This window comes from Scyliorhinus torazame, chromosome 6 (assembly GCF_047496885.1).
Source record: "Scyliorhinus torazame isolate Kashiwa2021f chromosome 6, sScyTor2.1, whole genome shotgun sequence".
Lineage (NCBI taxonomy): Eukaryota > Metazoa > Chordata > Chondrichthyes > Carcharhiniformes > Scyliorhinidae > Scyliorhinus > Scyliorhinus torazame.
In genome coordinates, this window is record NC_092712.1 from 151,998,593 (window position 1) to 152,015,931 (window position 17,339).

At 47.4% G+C, this 17,339-nt stretch overlaps 1 long non-coding RNA gene across 1 annotated transcript in view; it reads left to right on the plus strand.

The window, feature by feature from the left end:
• The window catches only part of LOC140425746 (uncharacterized), a 76,588-nt gene extending 59,486 nt beyond the window's left edge, over nt 1-17,102 (plus strand). Inside the window, exon 3 of the long non-coding RNA XR_011947973.1 lies at nt 16,723-17,102. This is a non-coding gene — a long non-coding RNA (uncharacterized lncRNA). The remainder of the gene's footprint in view (nt 1-16,722) is intronic.
• Nucleotides 17,103-17,339: the final 237 nt, after the last annotated feature.

Sequence of the window (17,339 nt, forward strand, 5' to 3'; positions counted from 1 at the left end):
TGTGGCGATATGATGGAAGAAGCTATCACAGACCACGATCTAATGAGACCACTAGAGAGAGCTCGCCAGATGAATCTGAAGCTGAACAAGAAACAAACTGCAACAGGTCATAGACGAAGTTTGGAGTAGACATCCTCATTGTACTTGGAGCTGGCTATCTCACCGCCATTGACTACTATTCAGACTACTGGGAGTTTAGACAAGCTGATGTCAATGATGGCCAGTGAGATCATAAAGTGCCTGAAAGCACATTTCAATAAACATGATATACTAGACAATATGATGAGTGACAATGGGCCTCAGTTCACAAGTGAAGAATTCAAACACTTCAATAGTGACTGGGACATTTAACATTTCACATCATCTTCACACTGTCCCCAGCCAAATGGAGAAGCAAAGGCAGCGGGAAAATTGCCAAAGGGATCATCAAATAATCGCGTAGATGCAGCAATCTTAACATTGGGAAACACACCTTCTGAAAGCATGAAAAGTAGTCCAGTCCAGCGATTAATTGCACACCATGCCCAAACTACTCTTCCAATAGCTAACAAACTACTGAAACCAGACGTAGTAACAGGAGTGAGTGACAAAATCAAAGTGAAACAACCGGGATTCTCCAACCCCCCGCCGGGCCGGAGAATCACCGGGGGGGGGGGGGCGGTGTGAATCCCGCCCCCCCCGCTGACTGCCGGTTTATTGGCGGGGGCAGGAATCGCGTCGAGCCAGTTGGGGGACATTGGCAGTGCCCCCCACCCCCAGCGATTCTCCGCTCTGCGATGGGCCAAGTGGCTGCCCGTTTTCGGCCAGTCCCGCCGATGTAAATCAAACAAGGTCCTTACCGGCGGGACCTCGAACTGCGGGGCCTCGAGGGGGGGCCCTCACAGTGGCCTGGTCCGCAATTGGAGCCCACAGATCTGCAGGTGGGCCTGTGCCGTGGGGGCACTCTTTCCCTCCGCGCCGGCCGCTGTAAAGAACCCCCCTGTGCATGCGCTGGGATCATGCCAGAACACACTGGCACTCCCGCGCATGCGCCAGCCGGCGGAGGCCCTTCGGCGCCAACCCCGCCATCACCGGCCTAGCCACTGATGTCAGACTTTTGAGACTTTCCGGGCGGCCCGCGCCAGAGTGGTTCACGCCACTCCTCGGCGTTGGTATGGCCCGCACTGCCAGATAGTGCAGAATCCTGGCCCAGCCAAATTTAATTCTGATAAATTGGACAAATCATTCCCAGAATTGGAGAACCAACTAAGTGCAAACATTGAATGCACTGAGTGCAAATATTGAATGCACTGAGTGCAAACATTGAATGCACTGAGTGCAAATATTGAATGCACTGAGTGCAAACATTGAATGCACTGAGTGCAAACATTGAATGCACTGAGTGCAAATATTGAATGCACTGAGTGCAAACATTGAATGCACTGAGTGCAAATATTGAATGCACTGAGTGCAAACATTGAATGTACTGTTGTGTACTTGTGGCCTCTGCTGTCACTCCTTTCTGATAAAATGATTGAAGCAGAAGCCATTTTACCCACTACATGAAACATTTGTGAAGTGGAGGTGCATAAAATTTTGCTCCTCAATGAAGTTCAGTCAGGGAAAATGTTCTCTGAAGACCCATCCAGGGTTGTCTCCTGTGGACATCCCTCTCCTCACTTTTCTCCAAGCCGTTCCTGCTTTCTCCTGTCTTCCTTGCTGCTCCCACTCATCTTCCAGCCCCCTAGCCCAAGAGCTCACTCATGACTGCAGTAAAACTATTTGAAAGCAGCTCAACATCAAAGGAATTTTCTCAAAAGTCTGAAATCAGTTGTAGAAGGTAAAAATATATTGAAGATTTGCTTCATAAGGCTAAAGGGAGTGGTGTCAAAATTTATAGACAATATTAATGTGTGAAGATAGATCGTAAATAACTCTGATGATGGGAGGAAGCTGCAAGAGGACTTTGTAAGATAATGGAATAGACAATAGAATGCCAGATCGAATTAAATGTCAGTTAAGTGTAAGGTGGTACTTTTTAGTTACGAAATATAATAATACATTTGCATGGAAGATGTGGAAGAGCAGAAATATTCTCAACATTAAAAGCAGCACCTCAAATGAATAAGACTATTAAAAAGAAGTAAACAACACACTGGATTTTATAGTACTGGGTATGCAATATAAAAACTGAGACAGTGAGTTTATATCAAAAATTATTAAGACCATAGGACTACTGTGTGTATTTTTGGACTGCAGGCTATAAGGAGGATTGAGGCAATGGAGAGCGACAATGCAAACACACTGATTGGTGCCTATTATGAGGACATTTAGATACTGAGAAATTTAAGGACCAAAACATTGGTGATATTTTCATTCAATCAGAACAGATTATGAACATGATTTGGTGGAGCTGCTTAAAATCATGAAGGGATGGGACAGAGTTGATAGAAACAATTTTCCAGAGACTGAAGGACTGAGAACATGAGAACTAAAAACAAAATGTAAGAGTTTCAGGGCAGAGAACAGGAGTAACTGTTTTACAGAGATTCACTTCCAGACTTAGTGACTGCTACAGAAACTATCACATCAGTGCTCAGCAAAGGTTTATACCAACAAAAAGGAAGGACGATAAAAAGAGGGGAAACCGACCGTGGATATCTGAGGAAATAAGGGAGAGTATCAAATTGAAGGAAAAAACATACAAAGTAGCAAAGATCAATGGGAGACTAGAGGACTGGGAAATCTTTAGGGGGCAACAGAAAGCTACTAAAAAAGCTATAAAGAAGAGTAAGATAGATTATGAGAGTAAACTTGCTCAGAATATAAAAACAGATAGTAAAAGTTTCTACAAATATATAAAACAAAAAAGAGTGGCTAAGGTAAATATTGGTCCTTTAGAGGATGAGAAGGGAAATTTAATAATGGGAGATGAGGAAATGGCTGAGGAACTGAACAGGTTTTTTGGGTCGGTCTTCACAGTGGAAGACACAAATAACATGCCAGTGACTGATGGAAATGAGGCTATGACAGGTGAGGACCTTGAGAGGATTGTTATCACCAAGGAGGTAGTGATGGGCAAGCTAATGGGGCTAAAGGTAGACAAGTCTCCTGGACCTGATGGAATGCATCCCAGAGTGCTAAAAGAGATGGCTAGGGAAATTGCAAATGCACTAGTGATAATTTACCAAAATTCACTAGACTCTGGGGTGGTCCCGGCGGATTGGAAATTAGCAAACGTGACACCACTGTTTAAAAAAGGAGGTAGGCAGAAAGCAGGTAATTATAGGCCAGTGAGCTTAACTTCGGTAGTAGGGAAGGTGCTGGAATCTATCATCAAGGAAGAAATAGCGAGGCATCTGGATGGAAATTGTCCCATTGGGCAGACGCAGCATGGGTTCATAAAGGGCAGGTCATGCCTAACTAATTTAGTGGAATTTTTTGAGGACATTACCAGTGCGGTAGATAACGGGGAGCCAATGGATGTGGTATATCTGGATTTCCAGAAAGCCTTTGACAAGGTGCCACACAAAAGGTTGCTGCATAAGATAATGATGCATGGCATTAAGGAGAAAGTAGTAGCATGGATAGAGAGTTGGTTAATTAATAGAAAGCAAAGAGTGGGGATTAATGGGTGTTTCTCTGGTTGGCAATCAGTAGTTAGTGGTGTCCCTCAGGGATCAGTGTTGGGCCCACAACTGTTCACAATTTGCATAGATGATTTGGAGTTGGGGACCAAGGGCAATGTGTCCAAGTTTGCAGACGACACTAAGATGAGTGGTAAAGCAAAAAGTGCAGAGGATATTGGAAGTCTGCAGAGGGATTTGGATAGGCTAAGTGAATTGGCTAGGGTCTGGCAGATGGAATACAATGTTGGCAAATGTGAGGTTATCCATTTTTGTAGGAATAACAGCAAAAGGGATTATTATTTAAATGATAAAATATTAAAACATGCTGCTGTGCAGAGAGACCTGGGTGTGCTAGTGCATGAGTCGCAAAAAGTTGGTTTACAGGTGCAACAGGTGATTAAGAAGGCAAATGGAATTTTGTCCTTTATTGTTAGAGGGATGGAGTTTAAGACTAGGGAGGTTCTGCTGCAATTGTATAAGGTGTTAGTGAGGCCACACCTGGAGTATTGTGTTCAGTTTTGGTCTCCTTACTTGAGAAAGGACGTACTGGCACTGGAGGGTGTGCAGAGGAGATTCACTAGGTTAATCCCAGAGCTGAAGGGGTTGGATTACGAGGAGAGGTTGAGTAGACTGTGACTGTACTCGTTGGAATTTAGAAGGATGAGGGGGGATCTTATAGAAACATATAAGATTATGAAGGGAATAGATAGGATAGATGCGGGCAGGTTGTTTCCACTGGTGGGTGAAAGCAGAACTAGGGGGCATAGCCTCAAAATAAGGGGAATTAGATTTAGGACTGAGTTTAAGATGAACCTCTTCACCCAAACGGTTGTGAATCTATGGAATTCCTTGCCCAGTGAAGCAGTAGAGGCTCCTTCATTATATGTTTTTAAGATAAAGATAGATAGTTTTTTGAAGAATAAAGGGATTAAGGGTTATGGTGTTCGGGCCGGAAAGTGGAGTTGAGTCCACAAAAGATCAGCCATGATCTCATTGAATGGTGGAGCAGGCTCGAGGGGCCAGATGGCCTACTCCTGCTCCTAGTTCTTATGTTCTTATGTTTTAGAATAAATTCAATAGGTGACAGAAGGAATGGACAATAAAAGGAATGGGAACAGGGTAGAAACATGGAATTAGGAATACCGGTAAATAAATATCATTGTTTCCATGTTTTAATTCTACGTAATTTGATGTAATGTAGCCAAGGTTTGCATATTGTTACCAAGCAATTATAAGTATTTGTGAATGGTTCCCTTGTATCACGCTTTACCTTCTGCTAAAAACACTAGCTGGAGACTTGCTGCCGGTTCTGCTCTATAGTTCCCCAGTGGGAGATCTGTGAGAGCAGCTCAAAGTAACTGGGCCTTTGATTTGGTCTCTCTCTCTATAGGAAGCACCTGGCCTCCACTTTCTGCATTCCCATGGTAGCAAATTAAGGTCATGAACTTACCTTTAATGTGCTGTGTCAAGCAAGGGTCCATCAATAGCACTCTCGCACTTCCTCCTTCTTTAGAAAGATCTCTATCAGCATTAAACTTCATCTTAGATCACCCCAAATCATGCAGTCCCCTTGCTCACACATTCAATTTAAATAAGTGCCTCCGAATTTCTTTTCTTTTACATTTGTTTCAAACCAATTTGAAAGTAAGGTGGTCTCATTTATATCACATATTTCAGTGAAAGTTCATTGTTATTCTGTCAGCTATTTGATTATTGTTTAGTCCACTCTGTCTGTCTGTCTATGAACCACGCTGATGGTATTGGCGAGGGAATCCCAATTTGGAAAACCACTTGTGGGGGTGAATAGTTTTGTGGGTTCTTTTATGGTGTGAGGAGTCAAGTGAAGCCTCAGTGAGAATAACCAGCCCAGTCATTGTGTAACAATTATTAAAGACTATTTATTCAATTAAAGAAAAGACAAATACACATGAATAGGACTACAATACTCTAAGACCATTAAGTATGTGAATCACTAAACACACACACAGTTTATGTAGAACGTACCCCTTGTTCCACAATATATTCATGATCCCTGAACTCCGTAAGACTTCTCCTTTCACAAACAACATCTAAATTATGTAAATCTGTTAGTCAAATCCAGTTTAAGTTACCACACATACAGGGCTGATAGTCAAGTCTGAGAAAAGTCTTTTCCTGGGCCAGCGAAGATATTTAAACTGCCTTTATGAAAGTTTCTGCATAATCTTAGCTCGAAGACTTAGCTGCCAGCCTAGACTTCTGACTGTTAGATTGGAGATTGCCCTCACATACTGTTAGACGTAAACCTGGTCACCCTGACTGTTAGATGTAAATTGCCTCTCTGCTTCTGAGGGTGCTGGTAGCTCTCTATCATTTGTCTAGACATCTGTATCTTGATACTTTTATTTATTTATTTATTTAAAAATATATATTTTTATTAGGGTATTTGCAAGTTTTTATAAAAATAACAATAACAGCGACATAAATATGGTACAATAAACATTTCCACCCCCATCACAATCTTCACACACCCCAACCATAAAACAACAGTCCGGCCCTCTCCCCCACCCTCCCCGCCCTCCCTTTAGAATTCTGCTTCTGCTGACATTTTAACTTTCCCCGAGAAAGTCGACGAACGGCTGCCACCTCCGGGTGAACCCTAACATTGACCCTCTTAAGACAAACTTTATTTTCTCAAGACTGAGAAACGCAGCCATGTCGCTAACCCAGGTCTCTACACTCGGGGGCTTCGAGTCCCTCCACATTAATAAGATCCGTCTCCGGGCTACCAGGGAGGCAAAGGCCAGGACGTCGGCCTCTTTTGCCCCCTGAACTCCCGGATCTTCCGACACTCCAAAGATTGCCACCTCCGGACTCAGCACCACCCATGTTTTGAGTACCGTGGACATTGCCTTAGCGAAACCCTGCCAGAACCCTCTAAGCTTCAGGCATGCCCAAAACATGTGGACATGATTTGCTGGGCTTCCGCCGCACCTCGCACACCTGTCCTCTACCCAAAAGAACTTGCTCATCCGGGCCACCTTCATGTGTGCCCGGTGGACTACCTTGAATTGTATCAGGCTAAGCCTGGCACATGGTGAGGAGGTATTAACCCTGCTTAGGGCATCCACCCTTAGACCCACCTCTATCCCTCCTCCTAGCTCGTCCTCCCACTTGCCCTTCAGCTTCTCCACCAGAGTTTACTCCGCACCCAAAAGTTCCTGGTAAATATGTTACCTTCCCCTCTCCCACCAAGGTACTGGAGGCTACTCTGTCCTGTATCCCCCATGATGGCAGCAGCGGGAAGGCCAGAACCTGCCTTCTCAAGGAGTCTCGGACCTGCAAATACCTAAACTCATTCCCTGCTGGCAATTCAAATTTATCCTCCAAGGCTTTCAAGCTGGGGAAGCTCCCATCTGTAAATAGATCCTCCATCCTTCTAATTCCTGCCCTTTGCCATCTCCGGAACCTACCATCCAGCCTACCCGGTACAAACCGATGATTATTATAAATCGGGGTCCAAACCGATGCTCCCTCCACTCTCTTTTTTTCGCTCCTCCACTGCCCCATGATTCTCAGAGCCGCCACCACTACCGGACTTGTGGAGTATTGGGCCGGCGAGAATGGAAGAGGTGCCGATATCAGTGCTCCCAAGCTTGTATCTTTACATGACGCCACCTCCATCCGCTCCCACACCGACCCCTCCCCCACTACCCACTTCCTAATCATGGCTATATTAGCCACCCAGTAGTAATTGCAAAAATTCGGCAGCGCCAACCCACCCTCCCCCCCGAATATACTCCAGTAACACTTTCTTCACTGGCGGGGTTTTACCCATCCACACAAAGCCCGAATAACCTTATTTAGCTGCTTGAAAAAGGCCCTTGGTGTTATGTTATGCTGATTCGGATAACACAGGCTGCTACTTGAAGCAGTCTTAACTAAAGGATGCTCCAGACTCTGAAATGAGTTCAACGTGTTTATTGAACTATTAACACAGTTCTCAAATGAGTTTGACTCTCTGCTAATCTAACTGTAGTAACTCAGTCTAACTGTACCAGCTTGCTCTAAGCCACGTGCTGAGGTGTGATGCTGCTGATCAACCCTGTCTAACTCTCTAGATGTCTGTCTGTGGAAAGAGGCAGGGTGTGAGTGTCTCATCCCTTTTATAGTGTTTATGTCATGTCCCCTGTGGTGAACCACTGTATTAGGGGTTGTAAGATAGGACCTGCACTATAGGTTCGCCAGTAGCCCCTGCCGGCTTGCACTCCGCACAGACCTGGCAGTCCCTGGTGACTGTCCTTACTTCCTCGACGGAGTAGGGCAGATTGCGAGCTTTGACAAGATGGTACAATCGAGTGACCCCCGGTGACAAAGGCTGTCGTAGGGCCCGGAGCTGGTCCACTTGTGCGCTGGCACATGTACCTCGGGAGAGGGTGTCTGGGGCCTTGTTGAGTTTACCCGATCGATACAAAATCTCATAATTATAGGTGGAGAGCTCGATTCTCCACCGCAAGATTTTATCATTTTTGATCTTGTCCCACTGTGTGTTATTGAACATGAAGGCTACCGACCGTTGGTCAATGAGGAGAGTGAATCTCTTACCGTACAGCTTCAACGATAGCTTGGGCCTCCTTTTCGACGGATGAGTGTCGAATTTCAGAAGCATGAAGGGTGCGGGAAAAGAATGCCACGGGTCTGCCTGCCTGGTTTAGAGTGGCGGCAAGCGTGACATCTGAAGCGTCGCTTTCTACTTGAAAAGGCAGTGACTCGTCCACTGCACGCATCCCGGCCTTGGCGATGTCTGCTCTGATGCGGGCGAAAGCGTGTTGTGCCTTGGCCGCGAGAGGGAATTGGGTGAAGTGAATGAGTGAGTGGGCCTTGTCCGCGTAGTTTGGGACCCACTGGGCGTAGTAGGAAAAGAACCCCAGGCAGCGTTTGAGGGCCTTGGGGCAGTGGGGGAGGGGAAGTTCCATGAGGAGCGCATGCGGTCGGGGTCGGGCCCGAGAAGTCCGTTTTGGACTATATAGCCGAGAATGGCTAACCGGGTCGTGCTGAACACACACTTCTCTTTGTTGTAGGTCAGGTTGAGAAGAGTGGCAGTGCGGAGGAATTTATCAAGGTTGGCATTGTGGTCCTGCTGGTCATGGCCGCAGATGGTGACATTATCTAAGTACAGAAAGGTGGCCCGCAAACCGTTCTGGTCGACCATTCGGTCCATTTCCCTTTGGAAGACCGAGACCCCGTTTGTGATGCCGAAAGGGACCCTAAGGAAGTGATAGAGGTGACCGTCCGCCTCGAAGGCAGTGTATGGATAGTCCGACTTCCGGATGGGGAGCTGGTGGTAGGCGGTTTTCAGGTCAATTGTTAAGAAGGCCCGGTACTGCGCAATCTGATTGACCATATCAGATATGCGTGGGAGGGGGTACACGTCGAGCTGCGTGTACCGATTGATGGTCTGGCTGTAGTCCACGACCATCCTGTGTTTCTCCCCAGTTTTAACCACTACCACTTGGGCTCTCCAGGGGCTGTTGCTGGCCTCGATAATACCCTCCTTAAGCAGCCTCTGGACTTCGGACCTGATGAAGGCCTTGTCCTGGGTCCTGTACCGTCTGCTCCTCGTGGCAACGGGCTTGCAATCCGCAGTTAGATTGGCAAAAAGGGAGGGGGGATCGACCTTGAGGGTCGCGAGGCCGCAAACGGTAAGGGGAGGGTAGGGGCCTGCCGAATCTGAGAGTGAGGCTCTGGAGATTGCACTGGAAGTCCAGGCCCAACAGGAGTGCAGCGCAGACATATTGGGAAGGCAGGGCCCCAGCTGAGGAGGTCGTCAGCGGGTCCAGGAGGGGTAGGAAGGGGTAGAAGGGTGGACAGCGCGGCGGGAGGTGTAGGACTGTACATTACGAGATGCGACCGTCATGGAGAGCGCCAAGGTTTTTGTCTCCGCCAGTTCGAGCGGGCCCCTTCCAGTAATTGTTCTCGGATGCGGTCCGACGCAATCCCCGTCACGAAAGCATCGCGCATGAGGAGATTTGCGTGTTCAGCGGCCATAACGGCCTGACAGTCACAGTCCCGGATGAGTGGAATTAGGGCACGCCAGAAGTCTTCGATGGACTCACTAGGTAGTTGTGAGCGGGTGGAGAGTGCATGCCTGGCGAAGAGCATGTTCGTCTTTTAAGCATAATGTTCTTCAAGGACTGCCATTGCTTTTGCGTAATTCGAGGCGTCTTGGATCAATGGGAACACTCTGGAGCTCAGTCTGGAGTACAGGACGTTTATCTTCTGAGCCTCCGTTGGCGTGGGGTCCGCAGCCTTGATGTAGGCCTCAAAACATGCTAGCCAGTGAATAAAGTCTTTTCTGGTGTCGGGCGAGTGCGGATCCATCTGCAGGGGATAGGGTTTGATTCTGATATCCATTCTTCGCCGGTAACCCCTGCCGGCTGGCTCCGCCCACTAAGATCTGTATAAATATGCATGACCTCTATTGCCCTGCCATTTCGCCAGCTGCAGCAGGAGGCCACGCATCTGACTGCAATAAGGTCACAGTTGTACCCAATCTGCATCTTTGTGCAATTGATTGCGCATCAATTTATTGCGGTCAAATGCGTGGCTTCCTGCTGCAGCTGGCGAAATGCCCTACTCCGTCGAGGAAGTAAGGACAGTCACCAGGGACTGCCAGGTCTGTGCAGTGTGCAAGCCGCACTTTTACCGGCCGGACAGTGCGCGCCTGGTGAAGGCTTCCCGCCCCTTTGAACGCCTCAGAGTGGATTTCAAAGGGCCCCTCCCCTCCACCGACCGTAACACATACATTCTCAGTGTGGTCGATGAGTACTACAGATTCCCCTTCGCCATCCCATGCCCCGATATGATGTCTGCCACCGTCATCAAGGCCCTCAACACAATCTTCGCTCTGTTCGGTTTCCCCGCCTACATCCACAGTGACAGGGGATCCTCATTCATGAGCGATGAGCTGCATCAGTTGCTGCTCAGCACGGGTATCGCCTCCAGCAGGACGACCAGCTACAACCCCTGGGAAAACGGGCAAGTAGAGAGGGAGAACGGGACGGTTTGGAAGGCCGTCCAACTGGCCCTACGGTCCAGGAACCTCCCAGCCTCTCGCTGGCAGGAGGTTCTCCCTGACGCTCTACACTCCATCCGGTCACTATTGAGCACCGCCACTAAAATCACACCCCAAGAACGTGTTTTTAATTTCTTCAGGAAGTCCACACCCGGGGTGTCACTCCCGACTTGGCTCGCAGCTCCAGGACCAGTCCTTCTCCATAGGCACGTCCGACTCCACAAGGCAGACCCCTTGGTTGACAGGGTCCACCTGCTCCACGCCAAACCTCAATATGCCTGCGTGAAGTTCCCCGACGGCCGCCAAGATACTGTCTCACTCAGGGACCTGGCACCGTCAGGTTCCACCCCAACACACACCCCCACCCATGCGCCCCCCCCCTCCCACCGCGTCGCCAATATTGACCCCATCAGGCCACCCCCCCTCCTCTTTTCCGCACAAGAGGACGAAGAGGACTTCTGCACGCTCCCGGAGTTCCCCGATGACTGGCCAGCATCAGCACCGCCACCACCGGCATCGGTGCCACCTCCAACACCGCCAGCACCGACTTCGCCGCCATCGTTACGCTGCTCCCAACGAAGCACCAAAGCACTGGGCCGGCTGAACCTTTGACGGACTCCGGACCGTCGACATGGACTTTTCTTTTTTTCTTCTTAACACTGTACATAATTGCACTATTTGTATATAGTTTCACAGCACCCTCGCCGGACTCATTTTTAACAGGTGGTGAATGTGGTGAACCACCGTATTAGGGGATGTAAGGTAGGACCTGCACTACAGGTTCGCCGGTAGCTCCTGCCGGCTGGCTCCGCCCACGGAGAGCTGTATAAATATGCATGACCTCCAGCGCCCTGCCATTTCGCCAGCTGCAGCAGGAGGCCACGCATCTGACTGCAATAAAGCCACAGTTGTACCCAATCTGCGTCTTTGTGCAATTGATCATGCATCACCCCCATATGGTGATGCCACCTCAGAGTGTCCTGACTGCCCATTGATTGTGTCCCATTCTGAGTGTTCATTGGTTGCATGTTTGCATATCATGCCACTTGGGATGAAGATGGGGAGGTACTGAGAGACAAACAGAAATCTGGGGAGGACCGTCACTTTCACAGTCTGTGCCCTCCCCGCCAGTGATAGCGGGAGCATGTCCCATCTCTTAAAGTCCTCTTTCATTTGTTCTACAAGCCGGGATAGGTTTAACTTGTGCAGTGCCTCCCATTCCCGGGCCACCTAAATTACCAGATACCAAAAGTTCCTCCCTACAATTCTAAACAGCAGCTCTCCCAATCTCTTCTCCTGTTCTCTTGTCTGGATCGTGAATATCTCGCTTTTCCCCATGTTCAATTTATATCCTGAAAAATTACCAAATTCCCCGAGGACCCGCATAACATCCCCCCTCCCCTCCAATAGGTCTGAAATATACAAGAGCTGGTCATCTGCGTAAAGCGAGAACCGGTCGGTGCCCCCCGCCCCCCCCCCCTCCCCCCCCACCCCCCCGAACCAGCCCTTTCCAGTTCCTAGATGCTCTTAAGGCCATGCCAATGGCTCCATGGCCTGAGCAAACAGTAACGGGGAGAGGGTGCACCCTTGCTTCGTCCCTCGGTGTTGTTTAAAATACCCCAACCTCAGTCGGTTCGGACACACGTTCGCTTCTGGTGCCTGATAGAGCAACCGCACCCAGTCCATAAAGCCTTCATCAAACCCAAACCTTCCCAGCGCCTCCCACAGGTGATCCCACTCCACCCGATCAAAAGCCTTCTCTCCATCCATCGCTACCACCACCTTCATCTCCCCTCCTTCCGAGGACATCATAATAACATTTAAAAGCCTTCAAATATTCGCGTTGAGTTGCCTGCCCTTAACAAATCCTGTCTGGTCTTCCCCTATCACCCCCGGGACACGGTCCTCTATCCTTGTGGCCAGTATCTTAGCCAGCAGTTTGGCGTTCACATTCAGTAGAGAAATTGGCCTGCATGACACGCATTGCTCCGGATTCTTCTCCCGTTTCAGGATCAATGAAATCGAGGCCTGCGACATTGGTGGGGGAATGACTCCCTTCTCTCTTGCTTCATTAAATATCCTCACCAGCAGTGGGCTCAATATCTCTGAAAATTTCGAATAGAATTCCACCGGGTAGCCGTCCGGCCCCGGGGCCTTGCTCGACTGCATGCCCTCCAGCCCCTCAATTATTTCCTCAATTTCAATTGTGGCTCCCAGTCCTTCCACCAGATCCTTATCCACCCTCGGGAACCGCAGCCACCCCCGCCGGAGGTTCCGACTCATATAATTTGCTGTAAAAGTCCTTAAACACCTCATTCATCTCAACTGGGTCAGGGACCCTATTACCACCTCTACTCTTTACTCTCCCTACCTCCCTGGCCGCCTCCCTTTTTATGAGCTGGTGCGCTACATTCTGCTTGCCTTTTCCCCATACTCATAAATCGCCTCCCTTGCCTTCCTCAGCTGTTCCACAGCTTTCCTTGTGGCCAACAGCCCAAACTCCGCCTGTAACCTGCGCCGTTCCCTCAGTAGCCCCGCGTCCGGGGCTCAATACCTTTATAATCACACTTCATTATGCCCTTTGAATGCTGGCTATTGCTGTTGCAGATTTCTACCTGCTGCGAGATAGACCCATGACAACTGTTGCTGGGCAGATTCCATCCCATCATGCCATGTTGCACTGATTTTATTGCTGTTACTACGCAGATTTCTACCTTTTGCTGGGAAAATCAGTTGCTGGGCAGATCCATGACAGTGGAGTTAAGGCTGCATATAATTCTAGATTTCTTACTCTACTGAAATATTTTATACTCACTAAATTACAGACCCGCTCCATTGTGAAATGTAATTATGCTTCCTTTAAACTGAGTTTCCTAAGGAGACACGGGGAGAATATGCAAACTCCACACACAGAATGACCCGGGGCCGGGATCGAACCTAGGTTTTCAGCGCTGTAGGCAGCAGTGCTAACCACTGCGCCATCTTGCCACCTGCGATATTTTCTTTTTAATTATTTGCTTAATGTTTGTCCTGTTCTTCTTGCCTGTATCTCTACTTCAAGCTTATCATATTTGAAGTCAAGGAGGCACATTCTCCTCTTATAGGAGTTGGTTGTGAAAGATATCCCAGACAGAGTACATAGGAAAATACAGATAGAAGATTGCCCAGTCATAAGTGGAGCCTGCTCATGTTTTCAACATTTAAATTAACTGAAAATCAAACAAGCTCCATTACAGGCAGCGATCCTCCCAGCCTGACATTCTTCACCATGCTCCATCAACATGGAGTGTTAATGTCGAAGTACAGTAAGAGAAAACTCTGATCCTGAAAGTCCACGCTACTATTGTTTTTCTATATTTCGTGGTCATGTCAGTGCATCATTTACTGTCCAGGTATGATCTCCAAACATACGGCATTTACTGTTTACTTTTGAGTCCACTTTAACCACGAGGCAGCAGTGTCTGAATGGGGATGCTCTAGTCCACATTATTATTGTCTTTAGTTGCTTCACTGGCCTGTGAGTCTAAATATGTTTCTGGTCAAAGGTCCAAGCAAATGTTAACCCTATCTTCCTTTAGGTTGTGTGTTTTCCGAGCTTTTAAATTCGTTATTTCAGATTTTCAGCATTCAGTCTTTCTTGTTATCCAGAATAATAATGGAAATCTCCCAGCTCAAACATTCAAATTTTATTGGCTGCTGTTGTAACCTTTGTCTAAGAACTTTGTTCTCTTATTTCTCCCAGTTTCATTTTCACCCTCCCAGTATATGATAGCAGCCATGCCTCTTTTATCAAAAGTTGTCCGGAAATTGGGCACGATTCAACCAAAACATTTCTATGTCCGGTTTCGGGTGTGTTAAGTGGGATCTTTCTCGGTGCCTGATCCTGCTATCCAATGGCACTTTGCTGTTTTTTTCTTGGCCTCGCCAAGGAATGTACCATCGAAGCCGCACTTACAGCATTGCTCGCTAGTGCAGGAAGACTATTCGTGGATCAGAGTGCCATTTTTAAAGGAAGCCCAGATCTTTTGACCCTGTTCACTGTACCCTCTAGACTCCCCATTGCACCCAACTTACGACTTCTGGGATCCTCGAGCCCCCCCCCTCACCCCACCCCTAATGGGCAAGTCACCCCTGGGCCCGACCCCTGGCAATCTGGCACCTGGGCACCATGGCATGGTCAGCATGGCACCCACCAGTGCCCCTGCCAGCCTGCCAGGGTCACATGGGCACCCTGGCAGTGCCAGGGTGGCACTGTCAGGGTGCCAGAGTGGCAGTGCCAAGGTGCCAGACTGATCCATGTTTGTGGATGCCAGTACTAAATGACGCCGGGCAAGGTCACCCAGGCATGGTCACTGAATCACGGATCCCGGGAGAATCCCGCGAACGCATATTTAAATGGGCCTAATGGATCATTTAAATATGTTCCCTGGATCACGCCCAGTGATTGCGAGATCCAGATTGCGCGTCTCACGAGACTCCGTTAAATCTCGCGAGACATTTCAAGCATCGCGAATCACATGAGAAGCCTGTCCCGAGATTCAAGGACCTCGTCCCAACATCTAGATGGGCATGGTGAGGCTGTTGAATCGTACCCAATATCTCCTGCATTACCTCCATCCACCAACCTGCTGACTTACTTTTTAAAAAAACAATCATTTTGCCAAGTCAAACCTTCTTTTCCAGTGACTCTATAACTAGATGCGATATAGTGCATCTCTAATGATTCTGTCAAGATCTTACTGTTACTGACACCAAGTTAATGGATCGATACATACGTTTGGCTTTATCACTCTATGTTAGCCTTTTTCCAACGTAAGACAACACTCCTGACTGCAGGAGATACACCTAGAACAAGATACTGATTGTTTAAAAGCTGTTGTAAAACCTAAGTTTTCCCTCAGGCTCAGGGCCATTCATTGCCTCAAAACAAATCAATAAAAACTAATCAACAATCTGCGCAAATCAGCAGCCAAAAATCCATAAACACATATACCAAAGTCTAACAGTAGAATGAAGAAGGACTTAATGTTTCTCTAAGTTTTAGTTAATTTTACCACAATTTGTGGGTAAAGTAGCAGAAACCCCAGTAGATTACAACACTATCGTTTGATTTGAGCGTTGTCTTTTGAATGAAATGCTAGGCCAAGGGCCTCCCTACTTGGTCCGGTGATGTAAACAATCCCATTACATTAGTAAAAGGAGTTCTCTGTGTTTCTTGGACAACATTCAACCCTGAACCAACACTCGTAAAGCAGATAGTGATCAATCATCTCATTTGCTGTTTGTGGAGTCTTGCTGCAGACAAATTGGTTGCGTTGTTTACCTAAATAACAGTGACTAGACGTCAAAAGTAATTCAGGAGCTGTGAAGAGCTTGAGGACAGGAATGGTACTGTATACATTCAAACTCTTTCTTGCTCTCAATCTGGTTCACTGCCATAAGTACTGGCTGCGGTTTGGTATTTCAGTCATTCTTCATTTGTGAGCCCACATATTGAATGTCAGCAGGCTCTTCAACTACAAAAAGGTTTGCAGCCAACTTTGATCCTGACCTCTCCTGACACGTAGGAATCAGCAAGTCGGATAAGGAGGGAGAATCCTAGATGCATTTTCACTCATCCATAGACACTATAAATGCAGCATCTCCAAAAGAGATCAGGTTACTCAGCAAAGACTGTAAACCGAACCTGGAGACTTTCTGATCTGTTTGACTCACATTACGCTGGGTATTCATTGTACCCCTATCAAATGATCAAAGCAGTTCTGAGCCTTACTGCCTTGAGATTTTCAAAACCAAATCATTTAGAGGCAGGTTTGGAGGAATTCAAAGGGGAATTGGATTGCTATCTGGAAAGAAAGAATGTGCAAGGTTATGGGGATAAAGCAGGGAAATGGATTAGTTTAGATTTTCAGAAAGCCAGTTCAGACTCAATGGGCTGAATGGTCTCCTTCTGCAGTGTAAATATCCTGTGAATCAGGCCATTGAATAGTTAAATCTATGTTGGGTTTTGAACTCAATGGTTGGAGCTTAACATTGTATTTTTCTCCATCTCTGCCGCAGCATATAATCAGTCCTTTCAGCACCTTGCCTTGTGTTGTGGATGAAATACAGGCCTGGAGGAAGTGGCCTTGACTTAGACGTGGTCTCCTATGCTGTACATCGTCAATAAATTTCATGCCAAAAACAGAAGATAATTTTCACTTCCAGTATGGGAGGGAAGTTGCAGATGGGGTGGCTGTGATACATGCCCCACCAACTTTCCTTTCAAATAGTGACGCTAATTGAAACTGTGTATAACGGGATTCGTGACTGCCCAGCTGCCCCCAAGTGCTAATTACCCCTGAGCAAAGTTTTCAGTTGGCCCCCAGGAATCAATCAAGAGCAAAAGTTTCAAAAAGTAAGACTCACCAATACCATCTACAAAGAGTTTAATAAAGTAAGACAACAACAACCTGCGTCCATGTATGTCTTTAATGTAAGAAGGTGTCACAAGGTTTTTCACAGACGGGTGGACAGCTGTCCAATTTTTCTTTATGGCTGCCAAGTGCCACAATTTTTATTTGATTAAGGTGAGAGATACCAGTTCTTGTAAACAAAGTAGTTTGTGTCAGTGTTAAATATTCACAAGCTAGGTACAGCACTGTTAAAAGCAGAGCAGGTTCCTTCTGTGTTGTCCA